Here is a 15,768-nt window from a genome sequence, read left to right on the forward strand (position 1 = left end):
CTTGAATTGTTGAAGGACTGTGATTTTGGTTTGAATTATCATCCAGGTAAAGCTAATGTTGTTGCAGATATTTTGAGCGGGAAGACATTGCATATGTCAGCTATGATGGTTAAAGAATTTGAGTTGCTTGAACAGTTTAGAGACTTGAGTCTAGTTTGTGAGTTGTCGCCTCAGAGTGTGAAGTTGTGTATGTTGAAGATCAACAGTGAATTCTTGAACAGTATTAAAGAAGCGCAGAAAGTTGATGTTAAGTTTGTGGACTTGTTGGTTGCTAGTAATCAAACTGAAGATGGTGACTTCAAGGTTGATGATGAAGGTGTGTTGAGATACCGAGGCAGAATTTGTATCCCTGATAATCATGAGTTGAAAAAGTTGATCTTAGAAGAAAGTCACAGAAGAAGCTTAAGTATTCACCCGGGAGCTACAAAGATGTATCATGACTTGAAGAAATTGTTTTGGTGGTCCGGATTGAAGTGTGATGTTGCACAGTTTGTATATGCATGTTTGATTTGTCAGAAATCTAAAGTTGAACATCAGAAGCCTACTGGGTTGTTGACACCGTTAGATGTGCCGGAGTGGAAATGGGATAGCATATCCATGGATTTTGTAACGAGTTTACCGAATACTCCTAGAGAGCATGATGCCATTTGGATGGTTGTTGATAGATTGACGAAGTCGACGCACTTTATTCCAATCAATATTAGTTTTCTGGTGGCTCAGTTGGCGGAGATTTATATTTGTGATATTGTGAAGCTGCATGGTGTTCCGTCGAGCATTGTGTCAGATAGAGATCCAAGGTTTACTTCTAGATTTTGGAAAAGTTTGCAAGAGGCGTTGGGTTCTAAGTTGAGGTTGAGTTCGGCTTATCATCCGCAAACAGATGGTCAGTCAGAGAGGACGATTCAGTCGTTAGAGGATTTGTTGAGAGTTTGTGTACTTGATCAAGGTGGGACTTGGGATAGTCATCTACCGTTGATAGAGTTCACGTACAACAACAGTTACCATTCTAGTATAGGAATGGCACCATTCGAAGCTTTGTATGGTCGGAGGTGCAGAACTCTGTTATGTTGGTTTGAGTCGGGTGAGAGTGTAGTGTTGGGACCGAATATTGTTCACCAGACTACAGAGAAGGTTAAGCTATTAAGAGAAAAGATGAAAGCGTCGCAGAGTCGACATAAGAGTTATCACGACAAGCATAGGAAAGACCTTGGATTTCAGGAAGTTGATAATGTGTTTCTAAGAGTCGCTCCTGTGACAGGTGTTGGTCATGCCTTGAAATCGAAGAAGTTGACGCCGAGGTTTATTGGCCCGTATCAGATATCAGAAAGAGTTGGAACAGTGGCATATAGAGTGGGTTTGCCACCACATCTTTCGAATTTGCATGATGTGTTTCATGTGTTGCAACTTCGGAAGTATGTATCGGATCTATCGCTTGTGATTCCGAGGGATGATGTGCAAGTTTAGAGATAACCTTATGGTTGAGACCCGACCATTGAGGATTGAAGGTCGCGAAGTAAAGAAGTTGAGAGGCAAGGAGATATCTCTAGTGAAAGTAGTTTGGGGAGGAGCAACTCGTGAGAGTTTGACGTGGGGGTTTGATGAGTCATTTATTGCTTATTTTTATATGCTTTTTAGTTTAGTTTTATTTAGATTTTATTTTATTTTATATTAGTATTATTTCCTTTTTAGAATAGTTTACTACAAATTGCATTTTATTTTATTTCAGGAATGAATATTGGATAGATTGAGTCTTGGAGCAAGAGAAAGGGACTTGGAGCTGATTGAATGCGAAAATATGAAGATTGAGAGACAAAAATATGTCTCCCCAAAGTCAGAAGCTTGGCACGGCCCGTGCTAGCATTGGCACGGCCGTGCCACCCTCCATAGTGTCTTTTGCTGCTTTTGCTTAGATTTTAAGCTACTCTATTTTTAGCCCGAATGTAATTGCTTAGATTTTAAGTCGAATGTATGCTATAAGTAGCCATCCATCACAAATATTCATCTTTACTTGGAATTCAATAAGTGACAATTGCTTTTCTAATTAAAGTTCTTTTCTTTTCCTTTATTTTCTTGTCATTTACCTTTATGCTTTCTCTCTTCTCCCCCATGTCTACGATGAACATGCGTGAGTAGACTTCTCCTTGTCTTGGGATTGTTGGATAAGTCTAAATGACATAATCCTAATCAAGCCACGCTCTAAGCCTTAATCTTATGTAACCCTAATTTCTTATCTAAATTCACCGCTTAAACATGGATCAACCATTATCCATTATTCCAAATATCAATTCATAAAACGAAAGTGGAGCTTTGATATTCGAACAAGTGAATTTAGACAAGGATTGCAAGGGCAACGAAATAGTCTTTGCAATCTTTGAGACATATAGTTTCGATCTTCAAGGGAACTAATAATAATCAAGTCAGCGAAATAGGCTTGGTTGTTAGAGGAACCAAAATCTAATAGTAATCATGTCAGCGAAATAGGCTTGGTTGCTAGAGGAACATAAGAGAAACTGTCTTGAGAAATTAGGTCTAACATAACATTATAAGCTTTTAGTTTGGTTTGTGAAGGACTTGTTATTTAGATGAAACCAACGATCCCAAGGCTCCTTTTATTATTATTTTTCAAACGCTTGAAAACCCCAACTTACAATCCTTTTCTCCTCTAATCATTTTCAAAGGTTAATTGAATTAAACTACTCCATGTCGGAACGATACTCTTTTCATACTAATTCGGTAAGACCGTGCACTTGCGGTTTTATCTAATCAAGTTTTTGGTGCCGCTGCCGGGGAGTAAATTAATTTGATTAACTCTTTCTTTGTGATTAGAACTCCCTCTTCTCCCTCTTTTCTTCTACTTTTTTTTTTATTACCATTGACTTCTTGGGTGGCATAAAATAATAAATAACATGGCTGAGGAACGCACTCTTAAGGAGTATTCGATCCCTTCTTCAGATGAGCCATGCACTATTATAGTCTACCCAACGGTTGAAGGTAATAGCTTCAAAATAAAACCTGCACTACTAAGTTTGGTGCAACAAAACCAGTTTTCTGGATCACCCTCTGAAGACCCAAATTTGCATATCTCAACCTTTTGGAAACTTAGTGTAACCTACAAAGACGACCAAGAGACCGTTAGGCTACATCTCTTCCCTTTTTCTCTAAAAGATAAGGCCAACAATTGGTTCAATTCTTTAAAACCCAGCTCCATCACCTCGTGGGATCAACTGAGGCGAGAATTCCTTTGCCGTTTCTTTCCCCCATTAAAAAACCGCCCAACTTAGGGGAAAGCTTTACCAATTTACTCAAGAGAGTGGGGAATCTCTTTACGATGCGTGGGAGCGCTTTAAAGAAATACTTAGACTTTGTCCCCATCATGGTTTAGAGAAATGGTTAATCATCGACACCTTTTACAATGGTTTAACATCTAATACTAAGCTAACTGTTGATGCAGCTGCAGGTGGTGTCCTAATGAAGAAGGATTTTACAACAGCTTATGCCCTGATTGAAGATATGGCTCTAAACCATTTTCAATGGACTGTAGAGAGAACAATCATCAATTCTTCACCCTCTGAAAAATAGGCAGGTATAAACGAAATCTCTTCCTTTGACTATCTATCTACCAAGGTGAATGCACTATCTCAAAGACTTGATCACATGAATACTTTTGCCGTCACACCTACTTCTTTTCCACCTCCATGTGAAACATGTGGCATATCTAGTCATTCTAGCATCGATTGCAAACTAGGTAGTGTTGAGCAATTAAACTTTGTTCAGAATGGCCAAAGAATTGTTCAAAGGTCTCACATTGAACTTTTAATGGAAAACTATTTTCTTAAACAATCCGAACAGCTCCAAGAGCTTAAGGATCAAACTAGACTTTTGAGCGACTCTCTTGCCACTCTCACAACAAAGATAGACTCCATCTCCGCTCACAACAAAACTGCAGAAACGCAGCTCTCCCAAGTAGTTCATAAGGTCGACCACCCCAACAAAATGAATGCTGTTACACTTAGGAGTGGTAAGCCACTCGAAGATCCCATAAGGAGAGCCAAATCCAATGAAAGTGAGAAAGAGATTTGCGAACCACCGTCTAGGGAAACTAGGGCAGAAAGAGAAGAACCATGTGTTGAGGAAACCACACCACCTCCCTTTAAGCCAAAAATTCCCTTCCCACAAAGGTTTGCCAAATCTAAGCTAGATGAGCAATTTAAAAAGTTCATAGAAATGATGAACAAAATATACATTGATGTGCCTTTCACCGAAGTCTTAACCCAAATGCCTACCTATGCTAAATTTTTAAAAGAAATCCTTTCTAAAAAGAGAAAAATTGAGGAAGGTGAGACGGTTAATGTAACAGTCCGATTTTTAGCTAGATTTATTTTAATTACTGTTATTATGTGTTTGTGTGTGATTATTTGTGCTTGTGTGTATTTAATTGTCATCGGGTGCATTTACGTGGATTACCGTATTAGAAGGGTATTTTAGTCATTTTGCGGGTAAGGGTAAAATGGTAATTTTGGTGAGAATTATTTTAATAATTAGTGAGAACACTTATTTTACTAAGTTACTAAGGTAGTGATTAGATTTTACCGTTAGTGACATTTTACCGTTATTAATTGAAATATCGTTTGGAGTGTAGTAATATTTTTGGTTTGAATAGAAATGGGTTAAGCCCACTAGAAACTAAATTAAGCCCATTAGTGGAGATAACACTAGGGTTGTGTTAGAAGAACCAATGCATTCATTTCACAAACATTTCTAGAGAGAGGTAGAGAGGGAAAGAGGTGAAGAGAAGAGCAAAAGGGTTTTGGAGAGAAGAGCTTGAGGAATCAAGATTGGGTGAGCTTAGGAGCTAAAGTGAAGCCTAAGTTGGGATTAATCTTTATCTAAGGTAAGGGGGTTAGTCTTTATCATAATCATTTGGTTAATTCTTTTTCTCTTGATTCTATGCATAATTGATTATGAGAATAAGTGATTATCATGAACCCAATCTTTGAAATTCGTGCTTATGTTGTAGAGATATGTTTGGATATGTTAATTTGATGTTAAATGAATGGTTGATGATGAAATTGCAAGTTCATGATGTATGAAAATGGGTAGTTTGTAAATTATGCTCAATTGGTGAATTATGCATGGTTGTTGATGAATTGTGATATGTTTCATGATCAATAGATGTTGTTGTTGTTAAGTGATGTTATGAATGCTAATTCATGGCTTGGGTATGCATGATTCATAATTTTGTTGTTGTGAAATAAGTTGTTGTTGTTAGTTTGGTGAAAATGGATAATTATGTGTTTTGCTCAATTGTTGGATTGGGATATTGTGTTGTTGAATTATGGTTGAATTCCTGTCTAAATGAAGTGTTGTTGAAGTAGATATGTTGTTGTCCTTGAATGATATCATGAGTATTCCATTTTATGAAATAAGTTGTTTGTATTGGTGAAATTGTGCTAGATGTTCAAGTGAAGAACCCAAAGTGAAATATGATATACAAATTTGTTGACTGAGTTGTCTATGTGATTGGATGAGTTAAACTTGATGGAATTTCTGTTTTTATGTTATGGTTACGTTAGTCGAGTTGTTTTGGAAGAAAACGAGAGTTTCGTTTGAAAATTCAATTGTTAACCGTTTTGGAAAATGAGTGTTTGTGTGAGGTTTGTAAAATGAATTTGAGGTTGTTCAAACTGAGATTTTTCTGTGCATTATGATAGTGCTAAGTGTTAGGAGCATGTAGGCGAAAACGGCATCGAAAACGAATTAACGGTTTGATATTTATACGCGAAATCGTAGAAGTTGAAAATCTGATGTTGTCTGTCAAACCACAATCGTGCCACGATTCGGGGCCAACGTGCCACGATTTTGACCAGGTTTTCAGCCTGTCTGATTCTGGAAAAATCGTGCCACGATGGGAAACCAACGTGCCACGATGCTGTTTGACCAAAAACCTCAAAAATGCAATTTTCTTCGCTCTAATTGGTTCCAAACTTCTTCCTAAGTGTAGGGACTTTATCCTAATCATCTAGGGGTGTTTTTATGAAAGAATTAGCTTTGTATTAAAGGCTTAGTGAGTCCTTGTGTTTTCTTGACTTTAATGAAACATTTATGATATGAATCTTTGCAAAACTTGAATTTAAGTGAGTTGGCCTATGAAACGTTGATGTATACACTACTGCACTCATATGTGATTTGTGTATATACATGGTTGAGGTCCTAGAGTTTATTTATTTGGTTTTAGTTCATTTGTTCTAATCATGTAAAAGGTGATATTTCGGGTGGGAATGTGAAAAGTTGTGAAATGGGGTTTTCATACGAACTTAAGTTGTTCTTGGATTAATGTGTAATGGTCCGGAGGCAACTTAAATTCACGAATACATGATTGGTTAAGGTTGCTTGAGAACTCTCAACTTGTCTATGTTGTTTTGTCTTGGGAATTGTCAATGTTGGCCGTTTGCCACTTGACACGGTCTTTGGTCGGAAATGTTTCTTGAACTAATTGTCTTATGAATTGTGGTGACTATTCTTATATGGCTAAGTGAAGTTGTATGAATGAATGATTGTATTGGATATGATGTTTATCATGAGATATGTATGTGATCTTACTTAGAATGTAAGGAATGCTTGAATGGTGAAACTATATGTGATAGTTGATGTTGAATGGTTATATGTTGGATATGATATTTGTCATGAAATGTTGTATGTTCTCTTACTTGGAATATGAGAATTGTTTGGAATGGTGAAACTATATGATATAGTTGATGTTGAATGACATTGTTGATTATTGATAATCATGTTGATGTGTGATGGTGAATACTATGATTTAATTGTGTGTGGGCATGTTTTCTTGGTAATGCAATGTTGTGGAGATAATCAATATAATTGGGTGTTGTCCTATATATTGAGTTGAGATTGAGAATTGTTGTCACATTATCGAGTCATTACACATGTCCATGCATCATAGTCGTTGTTGCTGTAAAAGGGATGACTCTTTTACTTCGAGATTATTGTAAGGCAGGTGTGAGCCCTTACAATCGATGTGCAAGTGGCATCGGAAGGTGACGACCTTGTTGAGATTTGGTACCACATGCATTTATGTGTCAATAAGTGCATATCATAACATGAGTCTTATGTGAAATTTGTGATTGGTGATTGTTCATGAAATATGATTAATGATTATTCATGATGTATATGATTGATAATTGTGTATGAATAACTGTGAATTGATACTTGTTCATGACACATGTGATTGGTGATTATTGATGTGAGATATTGGGGTTTGATGTAAGTATTGATGTGGGAATTTTATTATTGATCAAATGCATGATGTTTAAATTGAAATATTCATGTTAACTGTTATTTGGATTATGATAATGTAATACTTACCCCCAGTGGATCTGTTATGGACCGCCTGCCTATCTGTATGGATGGGTAGACGTTGTGCAGGTTTAGTTGCTTGGTGAGTTCTTGTGCTTGGTGGATATCTGGAGCTTTCTCCGATATCGACGTTTAGATGTTTAGTTGGCTCTGATCTAGGCTTCGTTGTGTCGGTCTAGATTAGGTTATCTTGGTTTTTGTTATGTTTGGAGATGACCCGTTTTTTGGGATTTTTAACATACATCTATGTTGATGTAATTTATTTATTCATAACATGTATATTTGAATTTACTCTGGTTTATATTCCGCTGCGACTGTTGAGGTTTATATACATGTCTATCGGTTTTTGAATTTTGAATGTGGCGTAGCCTCTATTTCTTGAATAAATGTATTATTCGCATGTTTAATTGCTTTAATAGAAGTAGGGTGTTACAGTTAACCTTACGGAAGAATGTAGTGCCATCATCCAAAATAAATTGCCACCAAAGCTTAAAGACCCAGGCAGTTTTTCCATACCTTGTGTCATAGGGTCAGAAGTATTGAAGAAAGCTATGTGTGATCTAGGAGCCAGTGTCAGCCTAATGCCTTTATCCCTTTACGAGAGGTTGGGAATAGGGGAACTTAAGTCGACCAGGATGACCCTACAACTAGCGAACCGTTCTTTTAAGTACCCAGCTGGAATCATAGAAGATGTCCCCGTTAAGGTAGGAGAGGTGTACATCCCCGCTGATTTTGTTGTAATGGAGATGGAGGAAGACAACCAAGTACCAATTCTTTTAGGAAGACCTTTCCTTGCTACTGCAGGAGCCACCATTGATGTTAAAAATGGTAAGTTAGCTTTTAATGTCGGTAAGGAAACTGTTGAATTTGAACTTGCTAAACTAATGAAAAGTCCTTCCATTAAGGACTCTTGTTGCATGATAGATATAGTCGACGATTGCGTGAAAGAATGCTCTTTAGCATCAACTACAGATGATGGTTTGGAAGTATGCTTGGTGAACAATGCAGGTACAAAACTGGAAGGGGAGGCAAAAGCTTATGAAGAGTTATTGAATAGAACTCCTCCAATGGAAGGTTTAAGTGTGGTGGAACTAGTAAAAGAAGAACCAGCACTTCTACCCAAGGAGGCACCGAAAGTAGAGCTTAAACCGCTTCCATCAAATCTAAGGTATGAATTCTTAGGCCCTAACTCCACCTACCCTATTATTGTGAATGCAAGCCTCGATGAAGTAGAAACTGAAAAGTTACTTTATGTCCTCAAGAAATATCCTAAAGCTATAGGGTACACCATTGACGACATTAAAGGAATAAATCCTTCATTATGCATGCATAGGATACTTCTTGAAGAAGACTATAAACCCTCCATTGAACATCAAAGAAGGCTAAATCCTAATATGAAATAAGTTGTGAAAAAAGAAGTTTTAAAACTCCTAGATGCAGGTGTTATTTATGCAATTTCTGATTCCAAATGGGTTATCCCCGTGCAAGTTGTACCTAAGAAGGGTGGTCTCACAGTTATTAAAAATGATAAAAATGAATCCATTGCCACTAGAACCATCACCGGTTGGAGAATGTGTATTGATTATAGGAAGCTTAATAAAGCAACCCGTAAAGATCACTCCCCTCTCCCTTTTATAGATCAAATGTTAGAAAGGTTAGCTAAGCATTCACATTTTTGTTACTTAGATGGTTATTCCGGATTTTTCCAAATACCCATTCACCCTAATGACCAAGAAAAGACAACTTTTACATGCCCCGTTGGAACCTTTGCCTATAGGAGGATGCCTTTTGGTCTTTGTAATGCCCCTGCTACTTTTCAAAGATGCATGATGTCTATTTTTTCTAACTTTGTTGAAAAGATAATGGAAGTTTTTATGGATGATTTTTCTGTGCATGGATCTAGTTTTGATGATTGTTTGACTAACCTTGAAAAAGTTTTGGAAAGATGTGAACAGGTGAACCTAGTCTTAAATTGGGAGAAATGTCACTTCATGGTAAGAGAAGGAATTGTCCTAGGACACTTAATCTCCGAAAGAGGTATAGAGGTAGACAAAGCAAAAATCGAAATTATTGGAAAAATGCTACCTCCTACCTCAGTCAAAGAAATTAGAAGTTTCCTAGGACATGTAGGGTTCTACCACCGTTTCATTAAAGATTTTTCATCAATCACTAAACCACTAACAAGCCTCCTTCTTAAGGACGCATACTTTGTGTTCGATGATGCGTTTTTGCAGGCATTTTGCAGGTTGAAAGAAGCACTGATTACTGCCCCAATCATAAAACCACCAGATTGGAGCTTGCCTTTTGAAATAATGTGTGACGCAAGCGACTATGCGGTTGGGGCGGTGTTAGGCCAAAGAAAGGAAAAAAAGATGCATGCCATATACTATGCCAGTAAAACCCTAGATGGGGCACAAGTAAATTATGCCACAACAGAAAAAGAACTGCTAGCAGTTGTCTACGCCATTGACAAATTTCGGCAATACTTGGTGGGATCAAAAATCTTTGTTTACACAGATCACTCGGCCATAAAATATTTGCTAAACAATAAAGATGCCAAACCGAGGTTGATCCGATGGATCTTGCTCCTCCAAGAATTTGACCTTGAAATAAAAGATAAAAAGGGTGTCGAAAATGTTGTCGCTGACCACTTGTCCCGACTTCGGGAGACCAATGAGGATGAGTTACCCTTGGATGATTCCTTCCCGGATGACCAACTCTTCTTATTGGCACAAACTGACGCACCTTGGTATGCAGATTTTGTTAATTTTCTTGCAGCAGGAGTGCTACCGCCTGAGTTGAGCTACCAACAAAAGAAGAAGTTCTTCAATGATCTCAAGCACTACTATTGGGATGAGCCTTACCTCTTAAGAAGAGGCTCAGATGGGATTTTCAGAAGATGCATTCCAGAAAACGAGGTAAGTAGTATTTTAACTCATTGCCACTCCTCTTCCTATGGTGGCCACGCCAGTACACAAAAGACTTCTTTCAAAATTCTTCATTCTGGTTTCTGGTGGCCATCACTTTTCAAAGATGTGCATCTCTTTATTTCTAAATGTGACAAATGTCAACGCACTGGTAGTATTACTAAAAGAAATGAAATGCCGTTGAACAACATCCTTGAAGTTGAAATTTTTGATGTTTGGGGTATTGACTTTATGGGACCTTTCCCCTCCTCTTTTGGGAATCAATACATATTGGTAGCAGTTGACTATGTGTCCAAATGGGTTGAGGTCATTGCCTCCCCCACTAATGATGCACAAGTTGTTATAAAACAGTTTAAAAAATTCATTTTTTCAAGGTTCGGAGTGCCAAGGGTTGTGATAAGCGATGGAGGATCTCACTTCATTTCAAGACATTTTGAAAAACTTTTGCAAAAACTTGGAGTGAGGCACAAAATTGCGACACCTTATCACCCACAAACTAGCGGACAAGTGGAGGTCTCAAATAAACAAATCAAAGCTATCCTTGAAAAAAACTGTTTCAACCTCTAGGAAAGACTGGTCAAGTAAGCTTGACGATGCCCTTTGGGCCTATTGAACGGCTTATAAAACTCCCAATGGAATGACTCCTTTTAAACTTATCTATGGGAAATCTTGTCACCTTCCAGTTGAGCTCGAGCATAAGGCCTATTGGGCAATTAGAAACCTCAACCTAGACCCCAATTTAGCCGGTGAAAAAAGAAAACTTCAATTAAGCGAGCTAGAAGAACTTAGGATAGATGCCTATGAGAATGCCCGCATTTATAAGGAAAGAACTAAGAATTGGCATGACAAGAAAATCATCAAAAAGCACTTCAAAAGCGGTGACCTTGTGCTGCTCTTTAATTCTAGGCTAAAGCTCTTTCCAGGTAAACTAAGGTCGCGATGGTCCGGTCCTTTTCAAGTTCGCACAGTCTACCCTTATGGGGCAATTGAAATCTTTTCTGAAGAAACAGGATCCTTCACGGTTAATGGGCAAAGGCTTAAAATCTATAATACTAGAGAAGTAAATGAAGTGGTGGCTGATTTTACTCTGAGTGACCCACCTTAAGGATTTTTATCCTTATTTTTGTCAAGCTAGTGACAATAAAAGAGCGCTTCGTGGGAGGCAACCCACTGATTTAATTTCTTTCTTTGTTTTCTGTTATTTCTCTTTGGTTTGTAGGTAAATGTCCGAGATTGATTAAGAAACGCAAGAAAAATATAAGTTACAAGACCTAGAAAGGTGGCACGGCCCGTGCTCGAATTTGCACGGCCGTGCCAGGATCCACAACACCAAATCAACCAAAATTGGCAGAAAGATGGCACGACCCGTGCTAAAGTTGGCACGGCCGTGCCAACCTGACAGGCCTCCAGGGTTCAAAATTTTCGGCAAATTGTGAGCTTTCCGCATCCTTTCCCACTTTTTCCTTGTTTCTTTCATTTTCTTGAATCATTGAGGACAATGCTTCTCCTAAGTGTGGGGGGAGCCTAATAAAGTGTCTTTAGTCGTAGTGTTTCCAAACTCCCTTAAACTTTATTGTTTTGTTTTGTTTTATTGTAAAAGGCATGAATAAGCAGCTTGTTTTTAATGTTTTATTATGACATAAATTTTTGTTGTCTCTTCAATGGTCGTTTCTTGTACATGAAAGTGATTTCTTGTGTTATAAGTATTCTTGCTATACCCACATCAAGTTTTATTGTGAAAATTCTCCAATGAGAAAAGCACCTAGTTGCAATCCTTGAGTAAGTGTATGAATAGGTATTTTAAGGAACACGTTCTAACTTTAATGGTAACCTGGACCCTTAAAAATCTTCAGAATAAAAGTAGTATAAGTTTGTGTGGGAATAATTCTAATGTGATGAAATGTGTAAACCAAAATGGGGCAGAAGAATATCACCAGCACGTGGAGGAAAGGATACCCCCTCTCTGACTTCCTAAATGTGGTGATGACTTCTCAAACAAATTGTGCTTAAATTAAACCCTCTAAAAAGAGGAACTTCCTAAGTGAAGATGAATAAGTTGTAGCACTACTTAGGGTGATCATGGAAACTTGGAGGAAAGGATACCCCCTCGCGGACTTCCAATGTGAAATGATAGCCCCTAGGCATCTACAAGACCCCAAGTATAAATTCATCAAATCTATCTAAACTCTCCCACCTCTCTTATATGAAATGAAGAAAAGATTTTTCTCGGTCACTTTAGTGTTAAGGTTAGAACTTGTTCCTCATAATATCTATCTTATACAGGAGCAAGAAAAGGGTTGGACTACACACACATACACTCACTTAAAACTTGTTGTTGGGTTGAATAAGTTCACAAGGAATACTTGAAGTTGTGATTAATGTACATTGAAATGAAACCTCGAGGGAGACATAAGCTTTTATTTGAATTGTCATATATTAATCCTTTTTTGTTGCTGCCATGTCTATGCCTTTTGCTTGAGGACAAGCAAAGATTCAAGCGTGGGGGAGTTTGATGAGTCATTTATTGCTTAATTTTATATGCTTTTTAGTTTACTTTTATTTAGATTTTATTTTATTTTATATTAGTATTATTTCCTTTTTAGAATAGTTTACTACAAATTGCATTTTATTTTATTTCAGGAATGAATATTGGATGGATTGAGTCTTGGAGCAAAAGAAAGGGACTTGGAGCTGATTGAATGCGAAAATATGAAGATTGAGAGACAAAAATATGTCTCCCCAAAGTCAGAAGCTTGGCACGGCCCGTGCTAGCATTGGCACGGCCGTGCCACGCTCCATAGTGTCTTTTGCTGCTTTTGCTTAGATTTTAAGCTACTCTATTTTTAGCCCGAATGTAATTGCTTAGATTTTAAGTCGAATGTATGCTATAAGTAGCCATCCATCACAAATATTCATCTTTACTTGGAATTCAATAAGTGACAATTGCTTTTCTAATTAAAGTTCTTTTCTTTTCCTTTATTTTCTTGTCATTTACTGTTATACCCTGATTTTGGACCTAAAAATACTCGTTCAAATTTCTTTTTTAACACTGATATTTGTCAATTCTCTGTTATTTTACTCTGAATCTTTACTCTCTTTTTAAACGTATTTTACTGCCTCTGTCTTTTCTGACATTACAAATCATTTAAGAACTCTCTGAAATGTCGCGTTACTTTTCTTGCATTTTATTTCAAAAATCATACAAAAGGGTATTTTGGTCATTTCCTACAGTGGAACCCATTTTAGTCCCTGTGTTTGCCTCTGAGTCTTTTCAACTTGTCTGTACGAATTATTGTTGAGTCTTTGTTTAAAAATCATTTCAAAAAATTGCATCTGAGTCAGTTTGGGTCAGTTTAGTCCCTAGGGGCATTTTGGTCTTTTCCTGTCAAAATTTCGGCAGGGAGGTATTTTAAAATACCTCATGTCAGTAATTGGTTTGTTTTAGTCCTTTTGTTAATTTTATTTTTGGTTTCGCTTTACGTTGCGTCAAATTTACTTTTTAGTCCAATTTTATTTTTTTAATTGCATTTTTTTTAGTCTTTTTTTTTATTGCAGATTAGTCCTCATATTAACTTTTTTGCAGATTAGTCCTTAAGTCCAAAACAGTCCAGGTGTCAATTTTCCATTGGGTCTCTAATACACATGGCAGGCCATAAATAGTAAATGTGTCAGATCCATCACAATCAGTCAGAAAAAATCAGAATCAATCACAATCAGTCTCAAACAGAATCTTTTTCTCTCTCTCATCCATAACAGAATCAAAACAGAAAAATCTCAGAAAAAAGAGGAAGAACACCAAGAACACATCATCACCAAAATCAACAGATCAAAACCGGATCTGCTCAGAATCAACTCCAATCACTACAAAATCAACAAATCCGAACCGGATTCACTCAAAACCACCGCGAATCATCACATCAACACCAAAACGTACCGGATTTTTGAGCAAAAACAACCACAAACGGAGTGAAAACGCACGCGCACGGAGAGGGGATAAAGGGAGATTCGAAGTTTTCCGAAGATTTTTCTCCGTTCTACGACAGAGGTAACGCATTTCTCTCCTCTTTTTCTTCATTTTCGCGCGCGCATGTAGTGTAGAAAAAGTGTGAAAAAGTTTGTTACGGATAAAGATTTGTAGATCTAGGCTTTTGTGTTCGGATTTTGGAAATTTTGAGGCCGGATTTGGACTTTATAGAGAAAAGGATATCTAGATCCGTAGTTTTTTTTGCGAAAAGTGTAAAAAAAAATTCAAAGTAAAAACGTAGATCTAGCCCAAATCTCTCAGCCCTTTCTAAAACTAGTGCCAGAATTGTGTAGAGGAGGAGGAGACGAAACTTTTGGTATAAAAATTTTGAAAAAAAAAAGAAAAAAGCTCCGACGCGGTGGCGCTGCCGCCGGAAACCGGCCGGCCGCCGCGCCGGAGCAGCTCCGGCCACCTCCTCCACCTTCTTCTCCGGCGAGCTGTTTTAGAGAGAGGGGAGAGCTTCTCTCTCTAAGTGTGACTTAGAGAGAGAAGGAGAAGAGGTTTATGTGTTTTTTGTGTGAAAATTCCTTTATATACTCCCTCCGTTCCCACGCGCGCGCGTGCATGCTTCTGTGGTGTTCCCTCGCTCTGTGAACCATCAGATCTGGATTGTTCCAAGATCTGATGGCTGCTGTGTGTTTGATTTTGAATCCTGTGTGTGATTTTTTGTGTGGAATATGGTATATCTTCTGTTTGAACCGTTAGATCTTTGATCTAACGGTCACTGTGCTTCCTGCATTTTTACACTATCTTTTGTGCTTTTTTTTGGACCCTTGGATCTTTGATCCAGTGGCTGTGATGTGATCTTGGGAGTTAGATCTGGACCTCTGGATTCATCCAGCGGACCAGATTAAATCCTGCTGAGCCTTTTTTTAATTGCTTTTTAATTGTGTTTTAAATACTTTTTTACACTTTCTTGGCATTTTATGCTCCTAAAAAATTTTCTAAAAATATTTCCCTATCATTTTAATTTTTCCTCCAAGTGTTAGAATTTATTTGCTTATTTTTGCATTTATTTTCTTTACTTTGTTCTTTTAATTCTTGCTCATTAAATTCCATATATGTTCTTGATGCATTTTTTACATGTTATGATATCTTGGCATGTGAAATAATGTGTGAAAATATCTCTAGGAATATGATATAATGCTTTGCTTGTGTGTAATCTTACGATCCTCACATTGTAGCTTAAATTCAAACCTTTCAAAAAATGGCTATAATGAGGGAATTATAGGTCATATGCATGTCTAAGTATCATAACCAATTTTAGGTATATTTTGCCACTTTATTTCATTTCATTACTTTTTTCTCTCTCTTGCTATTCTATTCAATTTTGTTTACCTTTCTACTATTTTTATGCCTTATGATACTAATCATTTCATCTCATATTTCATTCATCCCATAGTTTTAGCATCATTTTTTTGTTTTTATTCATTTCTATATCAAATG

The 15,768-nt window shown here is 37.3% G+C and overlaps 1 non-coding gene across 1 annotated transcript; it reads right to left on the reverse strand.

Moving 5' to 3' along the window:
- Nucleotides 1-3,273: 3,273 nt before the first annotated feature.
- On the reverse strand, nucleotides 3,274-3,380 carry LOC112417810 (small nucleolar RNA R71). The gene has a single exon (XR_003008283.1). It is a non-coding gene; the product is annotated as a small nucleolar RNA R71 (small nucleolar RNA).
- Nucleotides 3,381-15,768: the final 12,388 nt, after the last annotated feature.

Source organism: Medicago truncatula, chromosome 3 (assembly GCF_003473485.1).
Source record: "Medicago truncatula cultivar Jemalong A17 chromosome 3, MtrunA17r5.0-ANR, whole genome shotgun sequence".
NCBI classification, from domain to species: Eukaryota; Viridiplantae; Streptophyta; class Magnoliopsida; order Fabales; family Fabaceae; genus Medicago; species Medicago truncatula.